General features: G+C 46.8%; 1 long non-coding RNA gene across 1 annotated transcript; it reads right to left on the minus strand.

Annotated features, from left to right (window-relative positions):
* Positions 1-19,310: 19,310 nt before the first annotated feature.
* LOC120380199 lies at positions 19,311-20,432 on the minus strand. The gene is made up of 2 exons (XR_005587653.1): positions 20,374-20,432; positions 19,311-19,812 (listed from the first exon to the last, which is right to left on the minus strand). It is a non-coding gene; the product is annotated as an uncharacterized LOC120380199 (long non-coding RNA).
* Between the last annotated feature and the right edge of the window lie 2,281 nt (positions 20,433-22,713).

Genomic DNA, 22,713 nt, shown 5'->3' on the forward strand with positions numbered 1-22,713 from the left:
AGGGCTACTAGTATGATCTGAGACATGGAGAACCCATCTTATGAGAGGAGACTCAAATAATTGGCTTGTTTAGCCTAACCAAATGAAGGCTGAGGGGGGATATGATTGCTCTCTATAAATACATCAGAGTGACAAATACCAAGGAGGGAGAGGATTTATTTATGTTAAGTGAATGTGGGCACAAGAACCAATGGCCATTAACAAGTTTAAGCTTGAAATTAGAAGAAAGTTTCTAACCATCAGAGGAGTGAAGTTCTGGAACAGCCTCCCAAGGGGAGTAGGGGGTAAAAATGTAACTGGCTTGATAAGTTTATGTGGGGGATGGTATGATGAGATGGTACAATCGTATGTAGCCATTCTGCAACTGCTAGCAGCAAATATCTCCAACGGCTGGTGATGGGACACTAGATGAGGCAGGCTCTGACTTACTACAGAGAATTTGTAGCCAGGTGTCTGGCTGGTGGGTCTCTCCCACATGGTCAGGGTCTAACTAATCACTATTTTTGGGGTCAGGAAGGAATTTTCCCCCAGGTCAGATTGGCAGAGACTATGGGGTGTTTTTGTCTTCCTCTGCATGGGTACCTTGCAGATTTAAACTACCGTAAATTGTGGAGTCTCTGTAACTTGAAGTCTTTAAATCATAATTTGAGGACTTCTGTAACTCAGTGAGAGGTTAGGGGGCCTGCTGTAGGAGTGGGCGGGTGAGGTTCTGTGGCCTGCAACATGAACGAGGTTAGAGTAGATGATCATATGGTCCCTTCTGACCTTAAAGTCTATGAGTCTATAATAACACCCCATCACAGGGAGACCCGGCACCAACTCAAGGGGGCTGGCTGGCATGGAGAGAGGGAGAAGGGCTCCTCTGCCCAGCTGGGAGGTGTCAGGGCAAAGCCCAGCTGTCTGGGAGCAGAAAAGGGCCAGACCAAGGCTGGGGAGGGGAAAGCTGAGCTGCCTGCCTCACAGGGGTTGATGTAGGAAGTGGGGCCATTGGTGTTTCCCAGCCTAGATGCCCATTAGAACTGCTCCTGAGGTACAGATAGCAGTGCTGCCAGATGGACATTTTCTGGCTTCATTTCTCTGGCATTAGGCTGGTTTAGCAGAAGAGTAACATTACTGTGTTTTATCTTAAAGAATCCACCACCCCAGAGAGGAGAGACATTGACATACGCGATCATCGCTCTGCAGCGGGAGACATGTCATTAATGCTCCACTGGCTAAAATGCAGGACTCATCGTTGTGCAGCTGCATCACAGAACCTCCCAAAATCACAGGCAACTGTAACCCAGGCTTTGCAGCAAGGAAGTGGGGAACCTTCTCTGGGGCCACAGCAGGACAATGCGCAGCACCCCAAAGTGCTGTAGGACACTGGAATATTCTTAGGGCAAATGCAGCCTGTTTGCCTTTTGGAAAAAAGTCACTGGCTGCTGCCGGCACCAGGTCCCTCACTAACCTCCCAGGCTGCCCTGGACCCCACATCCCCCTGAAGTATGGGCCCCCCCAAAGCCCAAACATTGGTGGAGCCAGGCCCACATTCCTAACTATTGATGGCACACAGGTACCATGGGCCCATATAACTCACCGTCTATGAAGGGAACAAAACTATATTTTACAGTGCTTTTCAGAAATCTATTGTGACATTCTGTTCATTGGGGGATCACCCAGTAACCCCCCACATTCCTTATCTGCATATAATCGCGATCTCACATATAAAGCATACCTTGTAAGGTATCAGGGGAAAGGTTATGATCTGCTGAAAGTCATTTCTCTCTCCATATATGTATATCTTTAATGCATGCGAAGTTATGAGGATTGTGTTGTATGTGGTCACTAAAGCATGCTGTAAGTTGGGGAATCAACCAGATATTAGCTCCCCAGAGGCAACAGCAACAACCAATGCCCAGGCAAGGTGTGAAACAACCCATCAACAGCCGTTGTCCAGCAAGGCAACTACAATGCAATGACTCACCTGCATGAGGCCACACCAGGGGGGTTGCTCAGATTTGCCTGGAGACTCAGCAATGCCCCCCAGACATTCCTGGACATGTGTTCTAGAAGCACATGGACTGAGGGTATAAAACTGAACACAGCAGGCTCAGGCTTGGCTTTTCTCCTTCACTCACCTACACTGCAAGTGTAACACAGAAACCGCGGTCATTGGCTGGAAGGATCAACCCGGGGACCTTTGGAGCTTAATGCATGCGCCTCTAACTGCCTGTTGAGCAGACTCATTTAATTCTCTCTAAGTGATCTCTGTGCCACTAGACGGGACAGAACACCACACCCAGAAGGTGTGTGGGTTACACAAGCTACAAGGTCGCTGGAGACTTGAGACTCCAACTGAAGGGACAGGCCCTGATTTCAAAGGTGAAATCTGTGGACTGCAATATCTAGTGGGGGGTGAGAAAAACTGCTTAATCTGGTTGCTGCTCAGTCTAACAGGGTTGGGAGTTTAGACAGTGGGCTTATATTTTATTTCTTTTGGTAACTCACTCTGACTTTTTGCCTATCATTTCATATCACTTAAAATCTATCTTTTATAGTCAATAAATTTGTTTAATTGTTTATCTTTACCAGTGAGTTTGTATGAAATACAAATCTTTGTACGGCTGGGATATACCCATCTTTCCATTGATGAAGTAGTGAACCAATTAATAAATCTGCACTGCTTTTCTTGATGGTATATTCCTGGGGTACAGAGCTGGGAGGATTTGGCTCTGGTGCCTTTCTCTGGGTGATTCATGAGTGGCTCTGGGAACATTCATGCAACCTAGCTGGGTATATGGGCTCCACGTGCCGTTGGCTGAGTGATCACAGCACCAGGAGGGGTTGCTGCTGGTCACTAGTGAGACTTTGTGAGAGACAACATGCCGCCCTAGCTTTGGGCAGAATGCCGCCCCATAGAGTCTGCCGCCCCAAGCAAGAGCTTGCTTGGTTGGTGCCTGGAGCCGGCCCTGCTTATGTCTTGCATAGAGTGAAGAGGATGATATTGCTGAATATCTGACCTCCTTTGAAAGGCTATGTGTATTACTTGAAATCCCTGATGATAAGGGAGTTCCTACCCTGATTGCAAAATTAACTGGTAAAGCTCGAAATATATTCAATGGAATTCCTAATGAAGATGCTTTAAACTATTGTACACTTAAAGATACTGTTTTGTGAAGTCTTCAGATTACCCCCAAAATATATAGAATTAAATTTAGGAATCTTAAAGGGGAGATTGGAATGAGTAATGGAGAATGTGTAAACCAAATGAAATATTTGTTGGGGAAATGGGTGAGGGGTAAAGAGGTGGCAAGTTTTGAAGGAATGCTTGATCTTGTTGCTCAAGAGCATTTCTTAAGCATATGTAAGGCTGAAGTAAAGCAATGTCTATGGGGTAAAGATTGTGGATGAGATGACTTTTTTAGCTGATGTCTTTGAACAGACTCAGGCATCTATTGAGGGCAGGCCACAAAAAGAGAAGTTTAAAACTGGTGGGAAGGGAGGATCCCATTTTGCCCGTGGGAAGAGAGAAGGGGGTTGGGAGCCTAAACATTCTCCTCCCCCAAAACATCCCTCTATTGATAAGTCCTATCCCAAATCTCCTGGCAGAGTGGGGTTCCCCAAGGAAGTCTTAATGGACCAGGGGTCCATCTTCATGTCGGCCCTGCTCCGGTGCTTGTGGGAGAAATGCGGGGGGTCCAGCACAACTGGGCCTCAGCCTATCACCCCGAGTCCAATGGGCTGGTGGCAAGGTTCAACGGGACGCTAAAGATGATGCTAAAAACATTTATGAACCAGCACCCGCAGGACTGGGACAAGTACTTACCTCACCTGCTGTTCAAATACAGGGAGGTACCCCAGGAATGTACCGGGTTTTCGCATTTTGAACTTTTGTATGGCAGGCGGGTAAGGGGGGGGGGGCCCTAGACCTGATGAGAGATGAATGGGAGGGGAAGGCTACTCCCGATGGAAAGTCGGTGGTGGAGTATGTCCTGACCTTCCGGAAAAGACTTGCCGAGCTCATGGGCCTGGCCAGGGAGAAACTGGCCCGAGCCCAGAGGCAGCAGAAGGTCTGGTATGAGCGCACGACACAGGCCCACGCCTTCGCCACCAGGGATCAGGTGATGGGTCTCATCCCCGTGAGCAAGAACAAACGCCAGGCTGCCTGGGAAGGGCCCTTCAAGGTTGTCAAGCAACTCATTCATTCATTCATTCATGCCCGTCACCCCAACCGGGGTATGGGCCGCCAACCACAGATCTTCAGAGTCTTCTATCCTGGGCCATTCGCTCTAGCTGGTTCCAGGTATAGCCCAATTTTTTTTTGAGTAGGGTCAGGTTGTTGCTCCTCATCTCTGCTGCAACCTGCGCCGTCGTTCCTGACTCGTACATGGTCCTCACGTTCCATGTGCCGATGGTAATCCTCCTGGTTGTAAGAAGGGTGATCGGCTTAGTGGCTTCCTCGCGGCTTTCACCACCCAGCGTCATGCGTCTTCGAGTTGAAGACCCTTCTTTTTCCAGGCTAAAAGTCTCTGTTAACTCTATTGTTGGCGTTTCTGTAGCAAGCTGATTTTTACGGGGTGGAGTTGCTAGCCCCACGCCCAACCCTCCTCCTTTACCCTGACTTGGAACAGGCAGATGGCCCCAAAGGACCTCTCTGGTGGAGTTTGTCAAGCAACTAAATGACGTAAACTATGTGGTGGAGCTGTCGAACCGGGCGAACCACCACCGGGTGTACCATGTGAATATGATGAAGCCATATTATGACAGGGGAACTGTGGTGTTGGCCGTGTGTGGACATTGGGAGGAGCAGGGAGATGACCCTTTAGTGGATCTATTCCCTGGGACAAAAGTTGGTTCCCCCTGGAAGCAATTCCCCTCCCTGATCAGCTGACCTTGGCCCAGCACGCTGAGATCAGCAGAGTGCTGCATCTGTACCGACAGCTGTTTTCCAACCAGCCTGGACCCACTAATTTGACTGTCCACTGGGTGGAGACCGGGTCACATCCTCCTGTAAGATGTTCCCCTTTCCGGACACCTTCCAGCGCCTGGTGGGTCAGCTACTGAGGGGCATGGAGAGTTTGCCGTGGCGTATATTGACGACATATGTGTCTTTAGCCACACCTGAGGTGACCACGTGTCCCAGGTTAAACAAGTGCTAAACTGACTCCGAGAGGCTGGGTAAAATGCAAGGTGGGGCTGGCTGAAGTATCTTATCTGGGCCATCGGGTGGGGAGCGGCTGCCTAAAGCGAGAACCAGCCAAAGTGGAGGTGATCAGAGACTGGCCCTCTCCCCAAACCAAAAAGAAGGTCCAAGCCTTTATTGGGATGGCGGGGTACTATCGAAGGTCCGTGCCCCAGTTTTGCACCATAGCTGCCCTCATCACTGATCTGTGCAAGAAGGGGAAGCCAGACATGGTGGTCTGGACCGAGGAGTGTCAGGAGGCTCTCCGGGCGCTGAGGAGGCTCTGGTTAGTGGCCCAGTTCTGGCAAACCCAGACTTTGACAAGCCCTTTACTGGGAGCAGTGTTAATGCAGGAGGATAAAAAGAGGGAGAGACACCCCATCGTGTACCTGAGGAAGAAGTTGCTACCCCGGGAGCAGAAATACGCGGCCATCGAGAAGGAATGCCTGGTCATGGTGTGGGTCCTTAAGAAACTAGAACCATATCTCTCTGGGCGACACTTCACCGTGTACAACGACCACTCTCCCCTAACCTAGCTGCACCAGATGAAAGGAGGCAATGCCAAGCTCCTGAGGTGGAGCCTGCTCCTGCAGGATTATGACAACTAAAAGGGATTTGTCACCAAAATAGAGTATGGCTGAGAAAGCAGCCGGGGAGAGGTCAGAGAACGCCTGATGACAGTGTGTGGCAGTGAATATGTCAATGCATTGCTGTAGTAGTGTTTATACTACACTGTTACTTCGGACAGAATTACAATGGATCACCTCTTTTGTAAAGTCTTTTCTATGTTCTAGACCACGCGGACCTGCCAAGGGAGAGAAGCCGCGGGCCTGCGGCGTTTCAGCTGCGGTCTTGCGGCTCTCCGCCCAGCGTTCCCCTCCCCGGGCCGGTAATTTCCTCCCATTTTTCTAGTCCATTTTCATGGTTTTCGGCCACTCTAGAGACAGAGATTAGCCAACAACCTAAAGTTTAAGGTGTCCAGATGAGGGATCTATCTAGCTATCTAATCATGAACAGTAATAAGCAGCAATATTTTTCTTGTTTAAGCATTTCTAACGGAACTTCCCCTGTTTCACTGACAAGTATCAGAGGGGTAGCCGCGTTAGTCTGGATCTGTAAAAGCAGCAGAGAGTCTTGTGGCACCTTATAGACTTATGCGCTTTCGTTGGTGAACACCCACTTCGTCGGATGCATGTTTCACTGACAACATTTCTCAAGGTTTATACAGGTTACACCATCTCTCGGTCTATAGCTACATCCATCTAACTTATCTATCGTCGATGGAGCCATCGATCTAACTAATCACGATCACTGAGAAGAAGCTTAAATTTTTCTTCTTTAAGCAGTTCCATTGTAACTGCCCCTGTTTTCCTGATAGCATAACTCTAGATTTATACAGTTACTCTATGGAGCAAGCTAGCTAGCTATCGGAGCAAACCAGGCACCTGAATACATACAACATCGTTAAATATCAGTAAAGATGCTCAGCAGACACCTAAAATGACGGTATAATTTTTCTCAGCAGAGAAAGCGAGGCTTTCAGAGTAAACAGGTGTGTTAATGTTTTGCATGGATAGCAACACATCAAAGGAAAGATCGTTAACAAATTGTTTCAATTGAGTTTACATAGGTGATAAAGATTTCAAACACACATGCAAGTCTACATGCAAAGTAAACATCTAATGATAGGTTCCAAAGTTTAGCCTCCTCTCTTGAAGGACAGACCGAAAATCCATTAATGTTCTTCGCCCCTTTCTCTTCAGCAGCACTCCACTTTCCCTTGCACCTCCAGAATTCAGGGAGAAACTGTTGGGAAGGAAGAAAGCAAAACTTTCTTTCCCCTTAATTGTTCAGCGCTGTTCCAACATTTTCAAGGGTGACGAGACATTACTGTACCTGTCGCCTATGGTGACGTCTCACTAATGTGGGACAGCCGGAGAAGAGGTTCTCTGAGACATTTTTGGTGGAGATGCCCAAAATAGATGTGGCTCTGAACAGAAACATCTAAAAGGGTTTTGTCACCAAAATAGAGTATGGCTGACAAAGCAGCCGGGAAGAGTTCAGCGACTGCCTCAGGACAATAGTTCATGTGTGGCAGTGAATATTTCTATGTGTTGCAATAGTAGTAATAATAGCCTCTACTGTTATTTCGTAAAGAATTATAACGCATCACCTCTTTTCTATGTTCTGCACCCCGCGGATCCACCGACGGAGCGGGATCCACGCTCCTCTGCCGGCGCACGACCGGCCCTAGGCAGCCGCTCCCCGGGCCGGTGATTTGGTGGCATTTTTATAGTCCATTTTTCATAGCGCTCTTGAAAAATAAACTACTTCACCGGAGCTTTTTCAAAAGCCTCAAAACTCGAGGCAACAGCACCCTCTGCTGGTTCCTAGGAAAAACTCTCTCTGTCACGCAATAAGCCTGGCTAGAGCAGGGCTCGGCACCCTTTCAGAAGTGGTGTGCTCAGTCTTCATTTAGGTGTGCTCAGTCTTCTACTTTGAGGTTTCGCCTGCCGGAAATACAAATCAACGATTTCAGGAGGTCTCTTTCGTGATGTCTAAAATGTATAACTAAACTATTGCTGTATGTATAGTAAATAAGGTTTCTAAAATGTTTAAGCAGCAAAGAAGCCTGTGGCACCTTATAGACTAACAGATGTTTTGTACATGAGCTTTCGTGCTACAAAACATCTAACAGATGTTTTGTACATGAGCTTTCGTGCTACAAAACATCTGTTAGTCTATAAGGTGCCACAGGATTCTTTGCTGCTTCTACAGAACCAGACTAACACGGCTACCCCTCTGATACTTGATAAAATGTTTAAGATGCTTCACATAAATTGAAATCAAAACGGAGAGCAAACCCACGCCAGGAATTGGTGGGGCGGAAAGGGCAGCGTGAGTGCCACTGAAAATCAGCTCATGTGCAGCCTTCGTCATACCTAGACCAGGCTAATTGTACTTCATACAGCCCCTGTTTTCCTGATATCATTACTCAAGTGTTATACGGTTACTCTATCTAGCAATCTAGCTAGCTAGCTATCGATACAGACAGGCACCTGAATACATAAGCCATCATTAACTATCAAAAAATACTCATTAACCGAAACGCCAAAAAGAGAAATGAACACATAAAGGAGCCAAACAGTTTCCCCCTACCATGCAGTCCTTCATCATTTAAATCAATTTATGTGACTGACACAACCTTAGCTTTGCAACACCCTTCTGTTCTCCAATGGAGATAAGCTATGGGAGAGAGAGTATTGATTTTAAATAGAGATTTCAAACACTCATGCAAATAAAGATTTCAAACACTCATGCAATTCTACATGCAAAGTAAATACATAACGAGAAGTTCCAAAGTTTAGTCTCCTCTCTTGAAGGCTGTACGGAAAAAGCTTTTAATTTTCTTCTCCTCTGCGACATGTATTGAGGAGATGCACGAAATAGATGGGGTTCTGAAGAGAGACAAGTAAAAGGGATTTGTCACCAAAATAGAGTATGGCTGAGAAAGCAGCCGGGGAGAGGTCAGAGAACGCCTGATGACAGTGTGTGGCAGTGAATATTTCAATGCGTTGCTGTAGTAGTGTTTATAGCCTGCACTGTTACTTCGGATAGACTTACAATGGATCACCTCTTTTGTAAAGTCTTTTCTATGTTCTGGACCACGCGGACCTGCCGATGGCGAGAAGCCGCGGGCTTGCAGCGTTTCAGCTGCGGTCTTGCGGCGCTCCGGGCCGCGGCCACGCTCCCCCGGCTGGCGCGCGACCGGCCCAGCGTTCCCCTCCCCGGGCCGGTAATTTCCTCCCATTTTTCTAGTCCATTTTCATGGTTTTCGGCCACTCTAGAGACAGAGATTAGCCAACAACCTAAAGTTTAAGGTGTCCAGATGAGGGATCTATCTAGCTATCTAATCATGAACAGTAATAAGCAGCAATATTTTTCTTGTTTAAGCATTTCTAACGGAACTTCCCCTGTTTCACTGACAAGTATCAGAGGGGTAGCCGCGTTAGTCTGGATCTGTAAAAGCAGCAGAGAGTCTTGTGGCACCTTATAGACTTATGAGCTTTCGTTGGTGAACACCCACTTCGTCGGATGCATGTTTCACTGACAACATTTCTCAAGGTTTATACAGGTTACACCATCTCTCGGTCTATAGCTACATCCATCTAACTTATCTATCGTCGATGGAGCCATCGATCTAACTAATCACGATCACTGAGAAGAAGCTTAAATTTTTCTTCTTTAAGCAGTTCCATTGTAACTGCCCCTGTTTTCCTGATAGCATAACTCTAGATTTATACAGTTACTCTATGGAGCAAGCTAGCTAGCTATCGGAGCAAACCAGGCACCTGAATACATACAACATCGTTAAATATCAGTAAAGATGCTCAGCAGACACCTAAAATGACGGTATAATTTTTCTCAGCAGAGAAAGCGAGGCTTTCAGAGTAAACAGATGTGTTAATGTTTTGCTTGGATAGCAACACATCAAAGGAAAGATCTTTAACAAATTGTTTCAATTGAGTTTACATAGGTGATAAAGATTTCAAACACACATGCAATTCTACATGCAAAGTAAACACATATGTTCCAAAGTTTAGCCTCCTCTCTTGAAGGACAGACAGAAAATCCATTAATGTTCTTCTCCCCTTTCTCTTCAGCAACACTCCACTTCCCCTTGCACCTCCAGAGTTCAGGTAGAAACTGTTGGGAAGGAAGGAAGCAAAACTTTCCTTCCCCTTAATTGTTCAGCGTTGTTCCAACATGGTCAAGGGTGACGAGACATTACTGTACCTGTCGCCTATGGTGAGGTCTCACTAATGTGGGACAGCCCGAGAAGAGGGTCTCTGAGACATTTTTGGTGGAAATGCCCGAAATAGATGTGGCTATATGGAGAGACAACTAAAAGTGTTTTGTCACCAAAATAGAGTATGGCTGACAAAGCAGCCAGGAAGAGCTCAGCGACTGCCTGAGGACAATGTGTGGCAGTGAATAGTTCAATGCGTTGCTATAGTAGTATTTATAGCCTGCACTGTTACTTCGTAAAGAATTATAACGCATCACCTCTTTTCTATGTTCTGCACCCCGCGGATCCACCGACGAAGCGGGATCCACGCTCCTCTGCCCGGCGCACGACCGGCCCTAGGCACCCGCTCCCCGGGCCGGTGATTTGGAGGCATTTTTCTAGTCCATTTTTCATAGCGCTCTTGAAAAATAAACTACTTCACCGGAGCTTTTTCAAAAGCCTCAAAACTCGAGGCAACAGCACCCTCTGCTGGTTCCTAGGAAAATCTCTCTCTGTCTCGCAATAAGCCTGGCTAGAGCAGGGCTCGGCACCCTTTCAGAAGTGGTGTGCTCAGGAAGTGTTGCCTAGCAGTTGTTTGCACTGAACGTCTCCTTTTTAGGAATTTTCACAAAAGGAGCTCTTCCAAATAGCCAGCAGTGGAAGCGAATAGCATTTTTAGCGTGTTTCCAGGAGGAATTCATGCCTACGAGTGATTTCGAATGAATTGCTCATGTGTAGCTGTTTTCACAGCGTAGCTCGGTCAAGTTGCTAGCTGTGCATCCGAATAGCAATTTTAGGATGGGGAAAGGAGTAATACTTGCTTTCCAATGCTTTGAAACCTTCGTACAAATCGTACGTCTGTCAAATTGACAGCAGGGCATCTGAATAGCATTTGTAAGATGGGTCTAGGAGAAAGTGTTGCCTAGCAGTGCTTTGCACTGAACGTCTCCTTTTTAGCAATTTTCACGAAAGAACTCTGCCAAATAGCCACCAGTGCTTTCGAATAGCAATTGGAGGTTGGTTCAAGGAGAAAGTCGTGTCTAGCACTGATGTGGGCTTAATAATTCTTCATTAGCTCTCTTCAAGTGCCTAGCTTACATTTTGTCTGAATATCTGATGTTTAGCTATTTTCTCAAACGGATCACTGCCAAATGGGCAGGAGTGTAATCGAATAGCATTTTTAGGAGCAATTCGTGCCTACGAGTGATTTCCAATTAATTGCTCATGTGTAGCTGTTTTCACAGCGTATCTCGGTCATGTTGTTGCTGTGCATCCGAATAGCAAGTTTAGGATGGGAACAGGAGGAATACTTGCTTTCCAATGGTGTGGAATTCTTTCTCATGTTTAGCTGCTTTGAAACCTTCGTACAAATCGTACTTCTGTCAAATGACCGCAAAGTCCATCCCTCCAGATTTGCAACCAGTGACAGGGGCACAACCATCCCCGGAACAGTGACAGGTGCACAACCATCCCTGGACCGGTGACAGGTGCATAGGGAGCCAAGTCATTGGAAATAATCAAGGAGGAAGCCATTGAAAAAAATGAATGGGGCCACTCTGGTTATTACCTTGGGGTCAGGGGAGTGCTCTGTACCCCCAAACCTTACCTCCCTTTTCATATATTCACACACAAAAAAGTGAAAGAGCGTGCCTCAAGCATCCAAAAGATCAGGGTTCGGCAACCTTTCAGAAGAGCTGTGCCGAGTCTTCATTTAGTCTCTCTGATTTAAGGTTTCGCATGCCAGTAATACATTTTAATATTTTTAGAAGGTCTCTTTTTATGGCTATAATATATAACTAAACTATTTTTGTATATAAAGAAAATAAGGTTTTTAAAATGCTTAAGAAGCTTCATTTAAAATTAAATGAAAACGCAGAACACCCCAGACCCCTGCAATAGGTCAATTTGGCACATTAGCCAGGAGGAAGCAGAATGTGAGTGTTTTCGACCACAAACCCTGTCCCTCCTGATTCGCAACCCCATGGACCAGGCGGCAGGAAGTCCTGAGCAGGAGCCCAGACGGTTACGTTGTGTGGCAGAAACTGCAACTAGTAGCAAAATGCGAGGGTTTCGCAATGTGTCGGTACACCTGCTGCACTTCAGAGGCGGGTCCCGCTTCGGTGGCAGGGGGCCCCCCGCCGCGGGTCTTCGGGGCACAGTGGGTCCCGGAACGGAAGGGCCCCCGCTGCCAAATTACCACCGAAGTGGGGCCCCCCGCCGCCGAAGACCCCAGGACCCCGGAATCCTCTGGGCGGCCCTGCTCTGCAGCCAACAATGGTTCCAGGAACAGTAACGTTGAGCAACTTCCAGTAGTAACTGTGCTGAACATATTCTTTAGCTCTCAGTTATCAGAAACAACAAGGAGTCTGGTGGCACCTTAAAGACTAACAGATTAATTTGGGCATAAACTTTCGTGGATTAAAAAGCCCACTTCTTCATATGCATGGAGTGAAAATTACAGATACAGGCATAAATATACTGGCACATGAAGAGGAGGGAGTTACCTTACAAGCTCTTAATGTTCATTGTAGTGAATGGGTGCCCTGGGATGGTGGCCAGGGACTTTTACGTGAATTTTAAGTGCAGAGACTATTAAGGTTTGAAGAGTGAATCAGTGGGAGCTTCCCGCAAACCTCCTTGCTGCTTAGGCGATATGGGAAATTTTGTTCATCTGGCCCTGGATGGATTGTTAGCTTTAAATGAATGTCCTGCTCTTGTCCTCCCTGTTCCCACTCCTAGCCCATCCACTGCCTTGACAATGTGTCTGTGCCACCAAACTCTGAGACCATACTGTGATGCTGCAAGGAAGCTACCTCTATTGGGTGCTTCACAGCTTTTGGAAATTTGTCAGACGTTAATCAGCTGACAAAGAGAATGGTTAGCATTCTGCTCCCAGTGACTTGCTGCAGAGTTTGATTGTAGACTGGAATCCCTCCTGGGAGAGGAGATTAGGAATCAGGCCACAATGCCGGACTTCTGCATTCTGAAGAAGATGAGCAGAGCAGGCAAGAGAAGGAGATGAAAAGGACAGGCCCTTTCTCTCCCAACAGGGCCTATTAACTGCAGTGCAGTTTCCTGGAAGTCTCAGAGTTGGGAAACACACAGATGAGCCATGTTACATTCAGAATCTCTGTGATAAGCTCAAGGTAAAATTGTAAATCATCATTCAATAGAGCCATCTGTGCCTGAGAAGGCCTCTAGACATTATGACAACCAGCTCCTTCCAGCGAACCATTCATCTGATCTTGGCATCAACCATTCTGTAGCCTCATGAGCCACAGAGCACTTTCTCCAGGCCCAGATCCACAAGATCTGGAACTACATAAGTTTCCCCAAGAGACTAAGTTGGAGACAGTGAGGGAGTTCTATTTCACTAGTGAGCCTGCTAGGCTGAACCCAGCAATAAGTATGGGGAATAGGCTTGGGATGACTGCCCTAGGTTTATGTGAGAGGTTAATTCTGGTTAATTTTTTACTTTTGCTAAGGAAATAAAAATAAACCTAAAAGCAATTCAAAGTGAAGTGTAATAAAATGATTTTATATTAAAGCTGCTGGTGGAGGAGGAGGAACATTCTTTCTACGTGTACAGTGGACTAGGAAAAGGAAAAGAAGTGGGGGACATGCTATCATTGCCTCATTTTTGTTTGCTGAAGGGTGCTTCCGTGGCTGACAGGAATCATACTAGGATTTGCTGGAGGAAATAGCCTGAGAAGATCATGTTCACCACTGGAGCATATGGTAATTTTATTGGACTCCGTATGTAAGAAAGCCCTGTCTGGAAGTTTGTGATGATCAAGGGTAAGCAGGATTGTGCCAATGAGTAGCTGATGCAACAAAACTGCTAAGGAAATCTGAGCTGTGGCAGACTCCCTGATGGAGTCAACAGAGCCTCTTCTGCAGGGTCCAGAGGGGAAGCCATTCAGTATTCATTCCGTATTGTGTGCTCCTGTCTAATTTTTCTAATCCCCCGCAGAACCTCACTGTAGCAGGCCAAGGAGAATTTGTGTGACTAGAGCAATCCCAAACTTGCCCTGCAGATTTTTCAGTATTGTTTGTGGTCAGGCTTAGACATATTTTGGGGTGAATGCAGTGCACAACACTCCCTAAACATTAGGGTGACCAGATGTTCGGATTTTATAGGGACAGTCCAATTCATCCCATTCCAGTTTTTCACATTTGCTGTCTGGTCACCCTACTAAGCACATACATCTTTTCTATTGTCATAATACATTCTTCTATCATCGTTCTTATGTCTACTTGTTTGGAATGATTCAAATGAATCAAATCATGGCTAAGGGCAAGATGTACTACAAGAAAAACAGTCAGCATGAAGATTAATGTCCATTAAAAATAGAAAGGAACATAGTTCTGCCAAAATCCTAGCTCTGACATAAGCTCTATTTATTTTATGGTACAACTGATTAAGTTATAGCAAGCCACAAAACAAAAATCAAAAAAATGTACACATTTTAGTTGTGAGCATATCCATTCTACAAGCTTGATTAGCACAAGCAGACATTCTTCATCTTCTTTCAAGGTAACACACTGTTCACATCAGATTTCATTCAACCAAAACAATGATTGATATAACCAAAGTCTTATGACTCAGTGGGTTTATGTGAGAATCTACACCTTTCACATTACTCAGCATTTTTCACTTTGTGGTTCACAGTCATGCTGGAAGGGCATAACAAATGGGGTCCTGCAGGGATCAGTTCCGGGTCTGATTCTGTTCAACATCTTCATCAATGATTTAGATAAAGGCACAGTGAGTAACGCTTATAAAGTTTGTGGACGATATCAAGCTGAAAAGGGTTGCAAGTGCTTTGGAGGATAGGATTAAAATTCAAAATATTCTGGACAAACTGGAGAAATGGTCTTAAGTAAATAGGATGAAATTCAATAAGGACAAATTAAAAGTACTGCACTTAGGAAGGACCAATCAGCTGCACACATACAAAATGGGAAATGACAGCCTAGGAAGCAGTACTGCAGAAAGGGATCTGGGGGTCATAGTGGACAACAAGCTAAATATGGGTCAACAATGTAACACTGTTGTAAAAGAAGCTAACATTATTCTTGGAAAAGCAATTCTTCTGCACTACTCCACATTGATTAGTTCTCAACTGGAGTAGTGTGTCCAGTTCTGGGCGCCACACTTCAGGAAGGATGTGAACAAATTGAAGAGAGTCCAGAGAAGAAGCTATAAAAATTATTAAAGATCTAGAAAATGACAAACATCTAGAACAGGGGTGGGCAAACTTTTTGGCACGAGGGCCACATCGGGGTTGCGCAACTATAAGGAAGGCCGGGTAGGGAAGGCTGTGCCTCTCCAAACAAGTTGGCGCCTGACCCCTATCTGCCCCCTCCCACTTCCCGCCCCCTGACTGCTCTCCTCAGAACCAACTCATCCAACCCCCGCTGCTCCTTGTCCCCGCCCGCCCCTCCTGGGACCCCGCCTCCTATCCAACCCCCTGCTCCCTGTACCCTGACAGCCCCCGGGACTCCCACCCCATCCAACCGCCCTCAGCTTCTTGTCCCCTGGCCACCCTCCCAGGAGCCCCACCCCTAACTGCCCCTGGGATCCCACCCCCTTAGCCAACCCTCCTGATCTCTGTCCCCTGACTGTTCTCTTGACCCCTATCCACATCCCCACCCCGTGACTGGCCCCCTGGGACTTCCACTTCCAAACCCTCCCTGTTCCCCATCCCCTGACCACCCCCCCAGAACCTCTGCCCCATCCAACCACCCCATCCTCCCTGACTGCCCCCCAGGACCCTCCACTCCCTTACCCCCTTACCAGCAGCAGGAACTTGCAGCTGCAACACCTGGCCAGAGTCAGCTGCACTCTCCATGCTGCCCAGTGGGAGCAGCAGGCCAGAGCGCTGTCCATGCGGCGGCGTGGCTGTAGGGGAGGGGGGATATCAGGGGAGGGGCCAGGAACTAGGGTCTCCATCCGGGAGCTCAGGGGCCAAGGCAGGATGGTCCCGCGGGCCAGATGGTGGCCACAGGGGCATAGTTTGCCCACATCTGGTCTAGAAGGTCTAGAAAATGACAAATGTCTAGAAGACATCTAGAAAGTGACAAAATGATTAAAGGTCTAGAAAAGGGAAGGTTAAAAAATTGGGTTTGTTTAGTCTGGAAAAGGGAAGACTGAAAGGGGACATAATAACAGTTTTCAAGTATGTAAAAGGTTGTTCAAGGAGGATGGAGAAAAAAATGTTTTTCTTAACCTTTGAGGCCAGGACAAGAAGCAATTGGCTTAAATTGCAGCAAGGGAGGTTTAGGTTGGACGTTAGGAAAAACTTCCTGTCAGGGTGGTTAAGCACTGGAATAAATTGCCTAAGGAGGTTGTGGAATCTCCATCATTGGAGATTTTTAAGAGCAGATTAGACAAACACCTGTAAGGAATGGTTAAGATAATACTTAGTCCTGCCATGAGTGCAGGGGATTGGACTAGCTGAACCTGGGGGAGGGATAGCTCAGTGGTTTGAGCATTGGCCTACTAAACCCAGGGCTGTGAGTTTAATCCTTGACAGGGGCCCCTTAGGGCTCTAGAGCAAAAATCAGTAACTGGTCCTGCTAGTGAAGGCAGGGGGCTGGACTCAATGACCTTTCAAGGTCCCTTCCAGTCCCAGGAGATTGGTATGTCTCCAATTATTTCTCTCTACGGCCCTTCCAGTTCTATGATTCTATGCTTCAACCACCATTCCAGAGGACAGATGTCCATGCTATGATGGGTTTTGCTTGATAACAATCCAAAGAAGTGTGGACTGACACATGCTCATTTTCCTCATGAGAGTCAGATGCCACCAGCAGAAGGCTGATTTTCTTTTTTGGTGGTTCAAGTTCTGTTGTTCTTTCAAGACTTCTGAAAGCATGCTCCACACCTTGTCCCTCTCAGATTTTGGAAAGCACTTCAGATTCTTAAACCTTGGGTCAAGTGCTGTAGCTAGCTTTAGAAATCTCACATTGGTATCTTCTTTACATTTTGTCAGCTCTGCAGTGAAAATGTTCTTAAAATGAACACTGTGCTGAGTCATCATCCAAGACTGCTATAACCTGAAATATATGGCAGAATGCAGGTAAAACACAGAGCAGGAGGCACACAATTCACCCCCAAGGAATTCAGTCACAAATTTAATTAATAAATTATTTTTAATGAGTGTCATCAGCATGCAAGCATGTCCTCCGGAATGGTGGCCCAAGTATGAAGGGGCATACGAATGTTTAGCATATCTGGCATGTAAATACCTTGCAACACCAGGTACAAAAGTGTCATGAGAGGGCCTCTTCTCACTTTCAGGTAACATTGTAAATAAGAAGTGGGCAGCACTATCTCCCGTAAATGTAACTGAATTTATTTTTCTTAGTGATTGACTGAAGAAGAAGTAGGACTGAGTGGACTTGTGGGCTCTGAAATTTTACATTGTTTTGTTTTTTAGCGCAGTTATGTAACAAAAAAATATACATTTGTAAATTGCACTTTCAAGATAAAGAGATTGCACTATGGTACTTGGTATTCTGTTTAACAGTGCAATTAAAACTATGATTAATTTTTTAAATCATGATTAATTTTTTGAGTTAATCGCATGAGTTAAACTGTGATTAATTGACAGCCCTAATTATGAGCTTGTCTTACATATTCCTCTTAATTATCCTGTCCCCTTAGGTTCTCTAGTGCTTGTAGTAATTTCCTCCATCCTGATCCTCACCTCCCCCTACAACAACATCCAGCAAATGTAATGAAATGCATTCATTTTCAGTGAGCCCCACATGAAGGCTCACATAGGTGCTTCATCTACATTTTCTTGTCCCTGAGAGAGATATTCATCAGAACTGACAGTATCTCCATGTGGTCTCCTGAGTATTTGTCTGTCTGGCAGTTCAGCTTACCAAACCAATTGTGCAGAGCACCCTCTTGATCCTGACTAACCTCAGATTGAAGTGGACAATGGCTGCAAGTATATGCCCATGTTTGAGACACTGATTAATGCAGACCCTGAAGAGAGATACATCACTTCTCCTCGCCTTCCTTTATAGTAACCCTCTTTACTGATTTCGTGTATTATGACGAATCTGGCATATGGTATATTTGTATTTGAAAAAAAATAATAAAAAATTATAATGATAAAAATATATATGTAAAGGTTAAAGAAGAAAAAGCAAACAGGAAAGGATAAAAGCTATAGAAAAGAGCTAACAAGAAGAAGTTAAAATATAAAACAAAGGCAAATACCAATAGATGGTAAAACATTTTCTCTTGTCCATCCCTGTCTCCTTCCTTGGATTGTGTGTTGCCTTTTAGATTGTAAACATTAGTGAGTAGGACTCAGACTTTTTGATATGGCTGCAAAGTGGTAAATTACAAATATTAATAACCGATTTTAATCTAGCTAGCAGTTATTTTTGCAATGTTTCATTCTAGCTGTGTAAATATTCTGTTTACCATTTATTTTTAATCTGATTTCTTTCTCATCCTCTTCATCACCTAAAGAGACCCTGAACTGGTGGTGGTAACCGTTAGCTCATTGTCAAATGCTGTTAAGCTACCTTGGAGAGGGCTGGCGCTGAAACACTTTTGGAGGCTGCAATAGACTTGTCTGCCACCAAAGAGCCATGTCCCTGCAGCATACAGATTGCTGGCAGGAAAAGGAGAAGGCACAGAAAAGCAAATGCTGGCTTCCAAGAGTCTATATCACAATTAGTTGTTATGATACTGAGTGATGAGGTAGCATCCCATCTTACTGACTGAAATAACATCATGTAGTGATACACTATCAAAGCACAAAGATGCAACATTGTTGTGAATTCTGAAATTAATGTGGGACTCTTTTGTCATCCTGCAGATGAAGGACAAACTTATGGTAAATCAGGATTGCCCCATAACACATTAGATGCAGGATGGCTCTATTTGAAAGCTTTCAGTAAGAGACTATTTAATCTAGGGTCCCATGAACCAAGCAAGTCCCAGACATCTGAGAAGCAGTGAAGTGCGAGCGCTCAGAACATCTGCTCAAACTCTGTATCAGGTGATCAACTGGTGTAAATCATGGTACTTCCATTGTCTTCCATGAACTGGGACTCCTACAGCACTTGCCTTCAATGTCCATGCCAGTGATGACTGCCAGTGTTAGTGAATATCCATATCCGACTGCCCATATCTAAGAACATAAGAACGGCCCGTCTAGCCCAGTATCCTGCCTACCGACAGTGGCCAATGCCAGGTGCCCCAGAGGGAGTGAACCTAACAGGAAATGATCAAGTGATCTCTCTCCTGCCATCCATCTCCACCCTCTGACAAACAGAGGCTAGGCACACCATTCCTTACCCTTATCTGATCGGCTTAGGGACAGCTGAAAGGTTAATCACTGTTATTGTTTATTATATTTTTTTTAACAAGAAGATTTTAGTTTTACTAATTTTTTGCATTTTTTTCAACATCTGTTCAGAGACCACTTGCCCACTGAAAGTTTGTCTGTTGGTCTCTGTGGTGACATGAAAAGAGGTCTGGAATTTGTCCTGTGTGTAGTTCAACCAGACATGATGATCATGCCATTGCTGTTTATGATCAGATGAAAACAGGTTTGTGAGTGCCTGCGTAAGAGTATGTGTTTGTATGCATATGAGGGTACATGTGCTGAGGATGTTTATAGAGAGAAATATCCTTGTTGGCATCTGGATAACCCAGGCATGTTCTTGTGCCTGCAATTTTCTCATCTTGAGGATTTATAGTTATCCCATTGCCTTCTTACAGATATAGTGGATGTGTGAGGATTCAGAACAAACTGCAGTCACCACCTTATTAAAGCCAATAACAGCGCAGGCATAGTCATGGAGATTCTTTTGTATATCAAATCTGTGCAGTGAGAAAGCAAATTGAAAATATGGCTTTAGCTCCAGCTATGTCCCAACTATATACCCGTGAGCCTAGAAAAAGGGGACAGATGCTCAGAGGGGACAGTGACTCTGCTACTGATCACTTTTCTGTGGAGTGAAACTAGAGGCTGCTTCCCAGTGAGACTCTCCCAACCCACACTCCTCAACCTCCCTTCCCACAAACACATCTGAAAGTTATTAGGGTCAAATAGTCTTCTTCCCTTCCACTTCTGTTGGCTATATTCTCCTGGCACCTCCTCTGGGCTGTTCCAGCCAACACATCCAAGTTAGTTATATCCCCACTAATATCCCCTTCACACAAACACCTTTCTTCCCACATCTGTATGAATACAAATTACCCTCTTCTCATTTCCCTCCCAAGTTCCTTTCCTCTTAGTGGGAGTCCTAGTCCCTCATATGACACCAGCACTGATTCCACTAGTGAATACTGTTACCCATTCAGAGAAATCCCTGACAATTTTCTGTTCCTATTACTGGCCTTGGGGCTAGTAAGTCCCAGATGTCCAACAGAAATATTTACAGAGTTAGAAAAGAATGAAGCTACACATCACTGTTCAGTTCTTCATTGCTGATCCACTTTCATCTGCCCTCAGGCTTTGAGTATGTCAGTCCAAGGAAATAATAACCAGCTCTTGTGTGGTTAGAGAGAAATTCCTGGAATAAAAGGAAAAAGCAAATTGGAGGCACACCGAGACATATTTCCCTCCACCACAGACAATCCCACCTAGTTCAGTTCAGAGTGACTCTGAATATGAAACATGAAATGGGAAGTTGACAAAGGGACATGAGCTGCTATCACTGTGGCCAGAGAGGCCGCATACGGTCCCAGTGCCCCAGGCTCAAGGACAGACAGAGCCGACTGACCCCCACAACGGGTTAACTTGGTAGAGGCCCAGACGGACAAGAGGCAGGCTTCCCAGGGGCTGGCAGCTTATCAACTGCTCAGGAGAGAGGCGGTCCCCAGGTCGGCTCCTCTGGGGGGTTTGGATGCCCCAGACTCAAGGTTCTCGGTTTACAGGGTGGGCTGTCCCTGTGGAGCGAGTGTCTTGTTCCCCTGGAGGTGGATGGGAGGAAAGTCTATGGATACTGGGACACGGGCGCTGAGGTGACGCTGGCCCGGCCCGAGGTGGTGGCCCCAGATCAGGTGATGCCCAACACCTTCCTGACCCTGATGGGGGTGGGCGGGACCCCATTCAAGGTGCCCGTGGCGATGGTGCATCTGAAATGGGGGGACAAGGAGGGCCCCAAGGAGGTGGGGGTGCACCACCATTTGCCCACCGAGGTGTTGATGGGGTGGGGATCTAGAGGACTGGCCAGCAACCCCCGGAACGCCTTAGTCGTGACCCAGAGCTGGCGAGGGACACTACGTCCTGACCTTGGGGAGGATGTCACCCCAGAGGCACAGAACCCTACCCTGGTGGGGCGGGAACACCCAAAGGCAAGGCTCAGGGGAGGCTGTAGCTTCTGACCCAACCCTTCCCCAGCTGACGAGTTCCAGGCCAAGTTGCAGAAAGATCCCTCCTTGCGGAGACCAAGGGACCTGGCTGACCTCAGTGTGGTACAGTCCATGAGGAGAGGTTTCAAGGAGAGGTTCCTGTGGGAGAAGGTGTTCCTGTACCGAGAATGGGCTCCCCCAGGGGAAGTAGAGGCATGGGGGATCAGGAGGCAGCTGGTGGTTCCTCAGAAGTTTTGCCACAAGCTACTGTACCTGGCCCATGACATCCCTCTCGCAGGGCACCAGGGAATCCGGCGCACCCAGCAGAGGCTGCTACAGAACTTTTACTGGCCTGGGGTCTTTACCCATGTCCGACAGTATTGCCAATCCTGTGACCCCCTGCCAGAGGGTGGGGAAGGCCTGGGACAAAGGGCCTTTACCCATCGTAGAAGAACCTTTCCAGAAGGTGGCCATGGACATAGTGGGACCTCTCAGCAAGACGACCTGGTCGGGGAAGAAATACATTCTGGTGGTGGTAGATTTCGCCGAGGCGGTGGCCTTGTCCTCTATCAAAGCAGACACTGTGGCAGATGCGCTGCTGACCATTTTCAGCAGAGTGGGGTTCCCCAAGGAAGTCTTAACGGACCAGGGGTCCAACTTCATGTCGGCCCTGCTCCGGTGCTTGTGGGAGAAATGCGGGGGGTCCGGCACAACTGGGCCTCAGCGTATCACCCCGAGTCCAACGGGCTGGTGGCAAGGTTCAACGGGACGCTAAAGATGATGCTAAAAACATTTATGAACCAGCACCCGCAGGACTGGGACAAGTACTTACCTCACCTGCTGTTCGCATACAGGAATGTACCGGGTTTTTGCATTTTGAACTGTTGTATGGCAGGCGGGTAAGGGGGCCCCTAGACCTGATGAGAGACGAATGGGAGGGGAAGGCGGTGGAGTATGTCCTGACCTTCCGGGAAAGACTTGCCGAGCTCATGGGCCTGGCCAGGGAGAATCTGGCCCGAGCCCAGAGGAAGCAGAAGGTCTGGTATGACTGCACGGCGCAGGCCCGCGCCTTCGCCACCAGGGATCAGGTGATGGTTCTCATCCCCGTGAGCATGAACAAACGCCAGGCTGCCTGGGAAGGGCCCTTCAAGGTTGTCAAGCAACTAAATGAGGTAAACTATGTGGTGGAGCTGTCGAACCGGGCGCACCACCGCCGGGTGTACCATGTGAATATGATGAAGCCATATTATGACAGGGGAACTGTGGTGTTGGCCGTGTGTGGACATTGGGAGGAGCAGGGAGATGACCCTTCAGTGGATCTATTCCCTGGGACAAAAGCTGGTTCCCCCTGGAAGCAATTCCCCTCTCTAATCAGCTGACCTTGGCCCAGCACGCTGAGATCAGCGGGGTGCTGCATCTGTACCG

Source organism: Mauremys reevesii, linkage group 13 (genome assembly GCF_016161935.1).
Source record: "Mauremys reevesii isolate NIE-2019 linkage group 13, ASM1616193v1, whole genome shotgun sequence".
Classification (NCBI taxonomy): Eukaryota; Metazoa; Chordata; order Testudines; family Geoemydidae; genus Mauremys; species Mauremys reevesii.